Here is a 12,046-nt window from a genome sequence, read left to right as displayed (position 1 = left end):
TCGTCTTCTCCTGTTCCCACTTAGAACTGGTCAGGAAACGCATTTGATTGTTTCCATGCCAAAAAAAAAGGCACACTGTTTTCACTCCTTTGTCCGTATTTTTTTCTTATTCAAAAGATCAAATCTTCATTGAAAAATGGAAAATTTCATTTTTTCTTTGGCTGAAACTTTGAGGTTTTCATTTGTGCCCCTGCCCTGCAAAATATCCTGATTTGATGAAAAAAATTGTCAGAAATGGACATTCCACACACCAAAAAGGAATTTTTCATGGAAAATCTCTTCCCCTTTTCCCAGCCTAAGTCCTGACAGCAAAGAGGCAGAAGGAGCTAGGCTCCCCGAACACATGAGAAGAAGAGGTGGTACTTTCTCTCCAGTTCTAAGGTAGTAGAAGGAAGTGCATGCCCTTTGCTTTAACCCCTCATCTGGTCTCCCTTGTCTCCCAATTGCATCCTGTCTCAGATCATTTTTCCTCTCAAAATGGTGACATCTTGTTTGTTGTTTTTTATTTAAGACGACTTAAAATTGTGGTTTGCACTCTTCTGCAATTAGAGGTATTGATCTGATGAAGTGCAGGTTCCTGGAGCTCTTGCTTTATTGTGCATTTGATTAGAAGAAAAATGTAGACTTCTTTTTTGCATTTTACCACAAAATGTGTGTGGAACAGCCTGCATTTCCCCCAGGTGATAGCTGCATTCTGGAAATCTAATTTTAGATTTGTGTTTAATGATTCCCCAGAGAAGAAAAAATAACTTGATTTGTGTGTGTACAATTGACTCCAAAAAACATGGTGAAAGCTTCATAATGAGCAAAGGAACAATGCCAATTCATGATGAATACAGTGAACTAGTGGAGTTCACCTTTCCTCTGCAAATATTTCTCTCTCTGAATCACTAGCTCAATGGGTTCATTGTTTGACTGACAATACTTTGACTAAAAAAATATGGTCACGGTTCAGTGCACAGAAGTGTTTTATGGAGTGTAGATAGCTAGACCGGTATACCAGTCTAGCTATCTCAAGAAGCTGTCTTTAATGATAGTGCCATACGTGGAAGCGTATCTTTTTCTTGGTTCAGTGCTGGGTTATGCTGATCATTCAGCATTTATGGCAGATTGAATGAAGGGGCTCTGCTCGTGGCAGGACTGGGCCCTCAAGTCCCAGTGAAGCCTGTGGGGGTCAAACCCTTGCACAATTAGTCCCAAAGTGTGAAATAGGATTTTTTGTGGGGACCACCAATCAGTTTGCATGTTGGTAACTGTGTAGAGATTGACTTTTGCCCCCATCTTCCCCAACCTGTGTGCCCCAAACACACACCAGGCTTGATGTAAAATTAGTCTGTTATCTCTGAGATATTCCTTGAAGTGTAGTGTACAGAATTAGGCAGTATTCCTTTAATTAATCTGTGAGCACTGTAGTGGTCCCTCTTCTATCCCCTGCTTCAGAAATTGCTGGAGCAGCAGTGTTTAGATGTAGCCGGACCCTGCATGTTGTGTGTTCTATAAACATGGTTAATTGGCCCCCACTGTACCCAGGATTAAACAAGATTCATTCATACCACATCAGTGTAAAGAGCAAAAGATACAACACAAAGAATCATCTTATGAACGTTCCCCAGAATTAGTGCAAATTCATGTCCCCAGATCAGACAAGATGTGTATGACAGGCATCAAGGGAAGAATTGCTTTATTTCATTTTTAGTGGGAGTAAGGAAGACTGGAGCCAAGGGGAAGGGGGTCTTCCATATGTCAATTGTTAGATCAGTGTTGAAACATATTTGTCAATCATATGATCCTTCTCTCCTATAACATCTGGTATTTAGGATCGGAAACAAATAAACTCAGATAACAGTCAAGAAAAGTCAGTTCATGTGCAACAAACTACTTCTGCAATTTTGTTGTGCTCTACACAGACCGTATCCAAATCACATTTACATATATTTTCATGTATGTATAAAATGGAGATCAAAGACTTTAGGGCTTGATTCTCCACTTTGTTACAATAGTCTTATGTCTAGAACTCTGAATTGAATGGTGGCACACTGATATGAAACTTGTATGAGAGAGCAAAAAATCAGGCTCATTGTTTTAAAAAGGAACCACTTTGTTGGCTTGTTCTGGGCTCAAAAATATTGAGAGAAACTCTGAATGTGGGAAGGTTAATTACTCTTTTATTACACAATACAGGTGTTTCTGATAAGAAACTATATACAGTGACAACTCCATGTGCCAGGCAGGGCTGGTAAACTTTTTAAATTAAAAAACTTCAGTGGCAGTTTAAAACTTAAAATGGGGAAAGCATCAATGAAACTTTTACCAAATATCCATTTTTTTTTCAATCAGTTTTTAGAATGTAAAATGTTGACTTTGAGCAAAAAGGGGAAAAATTGAAGATCCATTTGCAGAAGACCCTCCTTTTCGGGCGTTAATTTGCCACTATCAATGTGTATGTACCCTCTGATAGAGGTCTGCTTGAGAGTCTAACTGAGGCAATTTGAGGGTTGAAATAGAGCAGACTTCTCAATGGTCACGCTGTTTCCCCAGCACCAGTTGCTACTGATAAATTCATCATTCTATATATGTTTATACCACTGTTGTATAAGCCTGGGATAATTCCTGTTGTATTCTAGTAGTGCATGCAGTCTGTCTGTTCTCTAACCTTCTCCCGAGGGGAGAAGTGTGCGCATTAGAGCATCTTGCTCTAGGTTTTTATAAATTATATACATGTTGCTATTTTAGAGAAGGCAAGGTCAAAGAACTACACCTTGCACTTAGAGTGGAAATTGGTAAGGTTTGGGATAGTCCTTGGAGCCTGGGGGAATTCTTGGGCTGACCCCTGAGAAAACTGTCCTGTGCTCAGACCAGTTTCATCCTGACTATGGGATGTATGATGGGCTCTTTTGTGGCTTGTGTGCAATGGTGTTGGGGTTCTCAGCACAATTAGCAGAAAAAAGGGGTGATTCTTGGAAGGGGAGGTAACACGGCAAAAAGTGGCACAAATTGCTCCTCTTATCTAGAGTCTTGTCAATAGAGTCAAAGAACACTAATGTAAAAATAACTACCTGTTCCTTCTAACAATCGGCCCTTTCGCAATGTGCTTGCAGTGCACTGAAGGAGTGGACAAATGGTAGAAAACTTTAGCTTGCAGGTACATCAAACCAAGCACTGGCATCACTTTGATGTTGCACAAGTGATCCTTTGAGAAAGTGATAACTAGAGGTCAGGGTGCAAAGTTCAGATCTGGTGCCTTGAGGGTGTCCATAGCAGGAGTTTTGGTCCAGCCCATTATACAGATGAAGGTCGATCACAAAATTCAAATTCACCTCTGAACTTTGTGGGTGGAGGGATTGGAAGTGAGAAGGCTGGATGTTTGTGAGGTTTGATTTCAGGCTAAAGTATAACAAACACAGGTGTAAACCTATGAGGAAAAGTAGAAGTAGTACGAGGGCAAGAAGGGAATTATTCCACAACTTTTTTTTTACTGGCAAACATACTTTTTCCAGGGAAGGGTAGGTTTTGATTAATAGTTTTTATCCAAAAAATGTGAAGAAAAGTTTCAAAACTGTCAAAAACCCCATTTCAACTTTAATTTTTTAAAATTAGATTTTTGGTTTTCTATTTCAAAACAGCTTAAATTTCAAAACAAAAGTAAACTTTACTATAACTTTAATGGCCAAAATCAAAACACTTCAATTGACTGGAACCTTTTAAAATCTTTTAGCTTGTAAAAACTTTTGATGTTTCAACTTTTTTGTCCAGGTTTTGGGCTGGGAAAAACTTCTGAAATCTCCAAAAGTCTCTCAGGACAAGAAAATCATCTCCTGCCTTCGGAATCAGCAAACCTGCTGTCACTTACAGTGGAGAAGCACTGCTGTCTTTCTTGACTTTGCTGGAGTTATTTCTGACTTTCACTGCTATAAGTGAAAAGATCATTAGGTCCCAGGAATCTCTGCTGCCAGTCCCCTGCTTTGGCTGTGTTTTGCTATCTTGTGTAACTATTTATCCCAAAGCAAAAGCATGCAATGCAGTGCTGAATCCATGTCTTACACCAACTTGTATCATTGCTTTCTCAGAGCTGTGAAGAATCAGGCCCTCTGGACAAACATTTCTGTTCTGAATATTTTTATCAACAAGAAATAATGTATATTCAAACCAAGAACTTCATTAGACAGAGATTCATCCTGTTCCTATTGACATAAGTAGCAAAGGTTTGAGTGACTTCAATGGAAACAGGATAATAACCTAAGTGATACTTTTCTGCAAGCAGAGATAACTCTATATTAAAGTTGACTTATACAACATGGTTCAGTCTTGATAACTGGACACGTTTTTCAGTACAAACAAAGATCTTAGATAACACCTGTAGAGTTGGATTTTACATGAGTGTATTTAACAGATGTTCACAAATTTTGTATTGTCCATCAGCGTTCTTAAGTCGAATGGATGACATTAAATCTCAATTTGGTTGAAGAAATAAGAACATTCTATCTACATCCAGTTGCTTGCAAACGAAGACACAAATTTGACTGTCAAACCAATTGAGGAGAAAAATAAGAGTTGGGTTTATCAATTGAGACTATATTCCTTGCTCAATGCTCAGAAGCCCCACTTAATGGCAAAACTACATTGCCAGACTTTAGCTGCAAAGTTAATACATTTGTGTGTGATGTTCAAAATCTTGGGGGAAAAAACCCGTGACTGTTGCTGTGACTTGAATACACAAAGTGTTTGCTGATTATATGGCATTCCAGTGCTTCTCCAGACTTCTCTGATGTTTCAGATTGGGAAGTCCAGATCCAGTGGCGATCAATGTCCATCAGAGGTTCTTGCAGGCCCTGTTTCTTAAACAGCTAGCTGCGCCTTTCTGAAAATTAGTAGAGGATCTGGCTGGCCAATCAGTCCTAACAAGGGAAGCTTCATTTAGGGTCTCAGGGCCTCATGCAGGAGAAAGATGGTTGAGGGGTAGTTATGTAGGGGGAAACGTTTGGTACAGAGAGAAGATGGAGCTTCTGATTAGCTTTGTGTTGCATGTATACATCTAAGGGTCAGATCAATTCCAAGGTTCAACTTGCAAACAAAAACTGAATGCTGTGTAGGGTTCATAAAATAGAAGTCAGTGGCTGTCAGGTGTATCTGAAACACTTCCACTCATACTCATACACTTAGAGGCTAATGGCTTTGGCCATATACTGAAACTGTCTGCATGTTAGAGGCAGGAGCAAAAGGAGGCTTTTTTCCTTTAAATATCTATAACATGATCTAATCCCTTTGTGCTCAGACTTCACATTCAGAATGTGCCTCTCTGCTAAATTACAGCTCCAAAAATGGCAATCTGCTTGGGAGTGTAATGCCAGCTTGTTGGAGTTAAAAGCCTTTAAGAAGCCATCAAGTAATGTAAGAAATGCATTCAGCTCTAAATCCTTCTGGTTATTGGACTAACAACTGCTTTTCACACAAGCTGGAGAAATGCACTTTGGAATAAGATCTGTTTTAATTCAGGTGTGGGTGAATATTGTGAGTCATCAGTTATATATTCATGTATAATACACTGTATATGTGGTTTATGAATATGCATATGTTGCTGCGAGGTGACAATTTAAACCATACTTTCAACTTGCACAGAGATTCAAATAGCGAAAACTAATGCTATGCACTGTCTCCCCAGCATAGTGTAAAAATTGGTTTTTTTTAAATTCAATTAAAGTAAGCAAAGACCCAGTTATTAGAATAAATGAAGATAGAATCAGTCCCTAAACTTGGATGGTTATCTGAACTTCTTGGGTCAAAACCAACGCTGACTAAACTTGCCCTATTTAGTCTACAAAGTCTAGAAATCTTGCATGTTCTTCCTTTCTATGGAGATATCTGGTATTTCCTGATTTTGTGAAGGCTGGTAAATTTGTGAAAATATCTATATCTATGTATATATAATTCTTGCATTTCTGATCTGAGCCAGAACCCAAAGATACGCAGGCACACCCAACTAATAAGACTTTTCTGTCACATAAGAAAAAGGGACTTAATTTTCCCACATCTGTGCTATAAATAAAAAAAATTTCAATAGTTTGTTTCTAGCTGGTGGCACAGAGAAAATATAATGCATGAAGGTATCTGCTTTTCTTTCATTTGAAGAGCTAATGGACCAAATTCTACTCCCACTTATACCAGTGTGAATCTGAAACCAGCAGCATTGCCCCTAAGAATGGTATTGCACTAGGCAGATATAAGCAGGTATAATTCCCAGTGGAGTTAATCTAGGGCTGAATTTGACCCTATATGTTGTGTGTATCTGAGAGAAATCATGGGAAGGAAACAAATGTGTGAGCTTGCAGTGCTGAATTATGATCTTAACCAAAATCGCTAGAATTTAAGTCACTGACTTCAATGGGTTTTGGCTCAGGCCCTTACTAACAGAGGAGGGATGCAGCTCTAGGTTGAGCGTTAGTGGGACAACATCATGGCAAGTATTGGAAGGTTTGTTCAGTTTCAAAGATCCAGAGAGATCTGGTAAAGATTAACTTTCATGGCAAAAGGAAAAATGAAAGAGAGAGAGAGAGAATTCCCTCCTCACATTTAGACACCGTTCATTCTACTGCATTCAACAGTAAGAAAGCGTTGGAGGGTGGGTTTTTTGTGTAAAAACAAAATGAAATCCCACAAAAACGACACTTTCTTGTGGAGTAAATTTCATTTTTGGTGGAAAAACATTGCCCACTGAAGTCAATAAGAGTCTAGGAGCCGTCAATCAAGCCCATACACTCTCCTCTCCAGATTTCAGAATACTGATATTCTCCTCTTTGGTGGCAGTAGGTGCCTCATCACACATTGCCTCTGCCTCCTCCCAGTTACCTCTGACATGTTAGACGTAAGTGGTTCTGTGGCAGCTTTGAGGTCTGCAAGCAAAAGCTCCTGTTCAGGAAGAAGCCATGCATAGCTCTGTACACTATGGTGTGCTGCCATTTCTGAAGGAAAACATAAAATCAGAACACCGTGTCCTTTTGTTCTGTGTTTGTATAATGCCTCATTCCTATTTTGAGCCGTCCAGGCCATGCCTTTCATAATTAATAAACAAACAAAAATCTAATCACTTCCCCAGTTATGTAGCTGTTGGGGAGGTTTTTTTTGCAGACTAATGGCCTAAACTTAGGATTCCAGGGCTTAGTTCAGGCTCCTGTAAATTCATGTGTTAATTACTTAAGCTAAACAATCTAAACCACTTTGTATTTAGCTGGGAGATACGGAGTACCTTTCCCAGACCGGAAGAGGAGCTCTGTGTAGATTGAAAGCTTGTCTTTCACCAAAAGAAGTTGATCCAATGAAAGATTACCTTACCTCCCTGATTTTTGAAATCCGGTCAATTCCCAGGTTGTGTGGTCAAGGGGAGGAAGTGAACAAAGCAGTGGGCTAAATTTAGGCTGCTTTGAGTCGGGCCTCCGTAAATACAACATAGATGACACCAGGCAATGTGTGCCCAGTGATGGTTCATGGATGCAACTATGGGCAAAACTTGGCTCTACTCACCCTTGTAATAACTACTCAAGCAGAACAGATGGACTTGACAGAGCAGCTGCCCTTAAGACACACAGCGTTCTGTAAGATGATAAAAGAACACAAAATAAAGTGAAGTGCAACAGAACCTCAGCATAAACACCTCAGGAATGGAAGTTGTTCGTAACTCGGAACAAAACGTTATTGTCATTCTATCAAAAGTTTTACAACTGAGCATGGACTCACTACAGCTTTGAAGCTATACCATGCAGAAGACAAATGCTGTTTTCCCTTTATTTGTTTCATAGTTGACATTTAACATAGTACTGTACTGTATTTGCTTTTTTTTGGTCTCTGCTGCTGCCTGATTGCGTACTTCCAGTTCCAAGTGCGGTGTGTGGTTGACTGGTCAATTTGCAATTCTGGTTTTTCCTCTACAGTAGAACCTTAGAATTAAGAACACCAATCTATTCGTTCAGGGATATAGATAGAGTGGAGGAAACCAGGCAATAAATGCTATAATTGCTGGGTCTCTAATCAATGTGTGATTAAATTTGTTTTTTATATTTGTGAGCCAAAACACAATCAAATCATAGAACAGATGCTAGGGCTGAAATGTCAGATATGCAACCAAGTGGATTTTTGGTCAGCAGTGTCTCCAAGATGTGATGGCAAACTTTCATATAACATGTGATTGCTTTTTTAAGTGTCCAGTAAAGGAAAATGCAATCAGCTTTCTAGGAATACAGACTTCATTGCTCTTTCTAAGTCTAGATTTTCTGTTTTCCACTTGTAAAACTCTAATCAAAATCAGTGGGAGGATTTTGCCGTCTCAGACTTGAAAAATAGAACATTTCTAGACATATTAAAACAATCTACTTCTGGAATGTATAATTATTGTTGACTGTCTAAAAAGTTCAAACACTTTTTTTCTGACTTGTTCAGACAGCAGCTTAATTTATGGTTTTTCTCTCAAAGGACTGATTTCATCCCCCCGCCCTCCCAAACTAGTGTAAGTGTCCATAGCTTTAGTGACTTCCACCAGCTCAGATTCTGCCCCAAAGAGCCAAAATGGCTTCTGATGCCCTTACTCGGATCATAGACTAGTTTAAAATCATGTGAAGGCTCATCACAGAAAGAAACGGACACTTCCACAAGCATCTAAGCTAGTGGATGAAAGACGGGGAGTCCATTTTCAACTTACATATTTTTTTGCTATAGTGGAAAATTCTTAGCAAAAAGCTAGTCTCTAAAATGGGGAGGGAGGAAATCACAAATATTCAATCCAGTCTCTGGGTTGCCAGCAAGAGTGCCAGTTTGGGGATGTGGACCCTTGTCTAACCAGCAGGGAACTAGACTTGATCTCATTTCACACAGACCTCTGGATTGCCATCTAGCGAGTAACAACTTGCAGTCATTACCAGGGTGGTTGTATTGGAACCTGAGAGCTAGACATGAGCAGCTCTAATAGCTGGCCCTCAAGTCACACAATCACCACCACCCCCCCCCCCCCCCCCCCCAACAACCACCCAGTCTTTTAATATAAAGGAAATAGTGGGTATTTTTAAATGAGATCTGTCTATGCTGACATGCCTGTAACAATTCTGTCCATCTAACCACATCAACCAGCATTTTTTAATATAATGGAATCTCAATGACGTTTTTGTTTGTAACCGTTTGCAATTAGATTCCACTGAAGCTCTTGAGTTTTTGAAGAAGGGCGATCGTTTAAAATGCCTGTGTTCCTTTTGAAGTGTGTACATTTTATCCCTAAAGACTTATAAGGTAGGGGGATTGAAATTGGAAGTTCATTTTGCCTCCAAGCTGGTCAAACAAGGAAAGTCTTTTGGACTGGAGCATTAGGCAAACTATTTTTCTATCGACATTAATGGGCACTCATGCCCAGGCCCCTTTGCCCCCCCCCCCCCCCCCCCCCCCCCCGCAGGAGGAATAAGTGTTTATCATAGCATATGGATAGATAAAACACAAACTACTCTCTCTGACAGGTTGTTGCTTAACACTATTTTATTTCTTAGACTTCAGAACACACAAGAAACCCAAAACAGGCCCATCCCTAAGGCAGTGGGGCAAAACTCAGCCCCGCCTTGCTTGTGCTGGCTCTTTCCTGACTGTCGTCTGGCTCAGATCACTTGGCTTCCCTCAGAGCGCTTCTGCCTGCCAGCAGGACCAGGAAATCCCTCAGACATAGGGTACATCTGCATGGAAGCCTGGTGCTGTAATTTCTAGCAGAGGTAGAAGTGCATGTGCTAGCTCTGTTAGTGTCTAAAAACAGCAGCGTGGCGTTGGTGGCACAGGCAGTGGCTCTGGTTATCCACCCCAGTACATATCCATGGACTTGGTCAGGACTGCACTTGTGCCACTAGCCTGTGCCTTTGACGCTAGCTTGAACAAAGTTCGCCTGTGTATGTCTACCCATGCTAGGCATTACGCCTCCCAGCTACTGAGGCAATATAACCTTAAATTGAGAGCAAGGGGAGACTGTGCCACTCCACCATTCAGCCTTGCCCCCTATTAGGGTTTATGCAGAGGAGGGACCGGGGCTGGTCTCTTCTGGGAAGTAGCTAGAATAGGGATGGAGAACTTACCTTTCATGCTCCCCTTCTGCCCATGGGCTTTTTTTTTATGTGCGTCTTTGTACATCAGACCTCTAGAACCTGAGCCCATATGAATACATTTAGGGGAAATAAAACATGTTTTCATAGTGAGACTCTATATATTTAGTCAGTCCTAAGACCTCATTTCAAGGTCACTGGTGGTGCATGCCATACATATGATGATGGACTATTTCAGCCGAGGTGGCCAGGAAGAACTGTGTCTTCAAAGAGAGCTGGCCATGCCTCGAGTGGGGAGAGGAAAGGTGCTCATGTGCCCCTCAGATGCTTCTTTGGAGTTTATTAGCCTCACATAGTGGGGGGGATTTGGAAGGAATCATTAGCCTCCCCCAAAGAAACAGAAATGCAGCTATGAGTGTGAGGAAGAGATCTGCTGAGGAACATAGGTGCCAATCAGTGCTGAGATTCCTCTCTTGCTACCTGCAAAGTAAGTCTCCTGATAGTCCTTTGATCCCCTTTAGAAAGGGAGATGGGACCTATGAGTGGGGCCAGGATTTCAGGGGAGCAACTTTCAATGTTTGCTCTGAACCAAGTATTTAGTATTCCGGACAGGGAGCAATTGGCTACGCTTGCATATTTATTCCAATGGCTTAAAGTATTACGGTTGTGAGACACCAACTAATCTGTAGAAAAGCATTGACTCCCAATAATTCATGCATAAAGAATATAACACAAATCTGGCTGTTTCTAATGAATACTTCATCTCACTATGATGCCATATTTAGGAGCCAGGTGTATTTTGTGCAATAAAGAAAACGGATGTCCTAATTAATACGTTTGCTAATACAGGCATGCCATAGAGAGAAGGTACAATGTCTCTGGTTTACTTCCTGTCTTTCCTGTCCATGTTGCTCACTATAGACCACTGGTCTCTGATTAGCTGCATTTTTTAGCACATCTGGTATCAAATGCATTAGAGGACCAGATTCTCACCTCATTCTGTTAAACCAGTGCAAATGCAGAGTAATTCAAATGAAAATGGATTTACTCTGTATTTACATCCATAGAACTGAGATCAGACTTGGGCTCACTTAAAATGAAGGAGTTATTGAGGTGGAGTTGCCTGCCTTCCTCTCCTCCTCTCCCCTCCCCAACTGGGTTCCTGCTATAGAACAAATTTCAAGAGTAGATAAGAGTTTGTCCATGTTTAGGAGATGCTCCAAAACTTCACTTTGATAAGGTAGGAGAGACTAATCATTCCAGCGAGCATTTGGGTGGCTAAACCATAATGCCTAATTTTGATTTCTGAATGATGCTAACGCTCTCTGTTCACAGCTCCTCATGATAGACACCAGTTAAGGTATCCTACACAATGCTCTAAAGCTTGTGTGCAGTCACAATTTTCTCTCCTACCTTTTGACGCAAAAGATGTGTGTGCACATTTTCAAGCAGGAGGAGTAGTAGTCGGGATCCCATGAAGGATTACGTGGCCTAAATCAATAAGAAGAGAGCTGGAAATCAAATTCTGAGTTCCATTACTATACCTGCCATTGACCAGGCTTGATAGCCCCTTACAAACATCACTTAGTTAGGCCTTGCAAGCCCTCTGAGGTAGGCAAATTTCACACTCTCCACTTGAATAATGGATAAACTGAGGCTCATGTAGGTTCAGTGTCGTGCCCAAGGTCACAGAACAAGTCAATGCCTGAATTAAGATCTGAACCAAGGACTGCTTACCTCAATCCTTCCTGGCTGAGAGCTCCATTTCTGAACTGTCCAATGTCTCTTCAGGCTGGGAACTCAGGTTCCTAATTTATGTGGAGGAACCCCACCTCCAACACAGGCAGTGGGGGATGCACTGACTACTTCCAGTGTCATTCCCTGGAGACCCTAGACATGAGGTATTTGAGCGGGGAATGGAACCTCAGGCTTTGACATCAGGGTAAGGGGAAGAGCTAATGCACAGCTCTCAGTAGCACTCCTTTGGGACT

The 12,046-nt window shown here is 40.9% G+C and overlaps 1 long non-coding RNA gene across 1 annotated transcript; it reads left to right on the top strand.

The window, feature by feature from the left end:
- The first annotated feature begins 292 nt into the window (after nt 1–292).
- On the top strand, nt 293–6,424 carry LOC137156564 (uncharacterized). The gene is made up of 2 exons (XR_010920821.1): nt 293–381; nt 3,754–6,424. It is a non-coding gene; the product is annotated as an uncharacterized lncRNA (long non-coding RNA).
- Nucleotides 6,425–12,046: the final 5,622 nt, after the last annotated feature.

The sequence above is a fragment of the Emydura macquarii genome, unplaced genomic scaffold (genome assembly GCF_026122565.2).
Source record: "Emydura macquarii macquarii isolate MOO-44397 ecotype Brisbane River unplaced genomic scaffold, CSIRO-AGI_Emac_v2 contig_1451, whole genome shotgun sequence".
Lineage (NCBI taxonomy): Eukaryota > Metazoa > Chordata > Testudines > Chelidae > Emydura > Emydura macquarii.
This window is presented reverse-complemented; position numbering and strand designations above follow the sequence as displayed.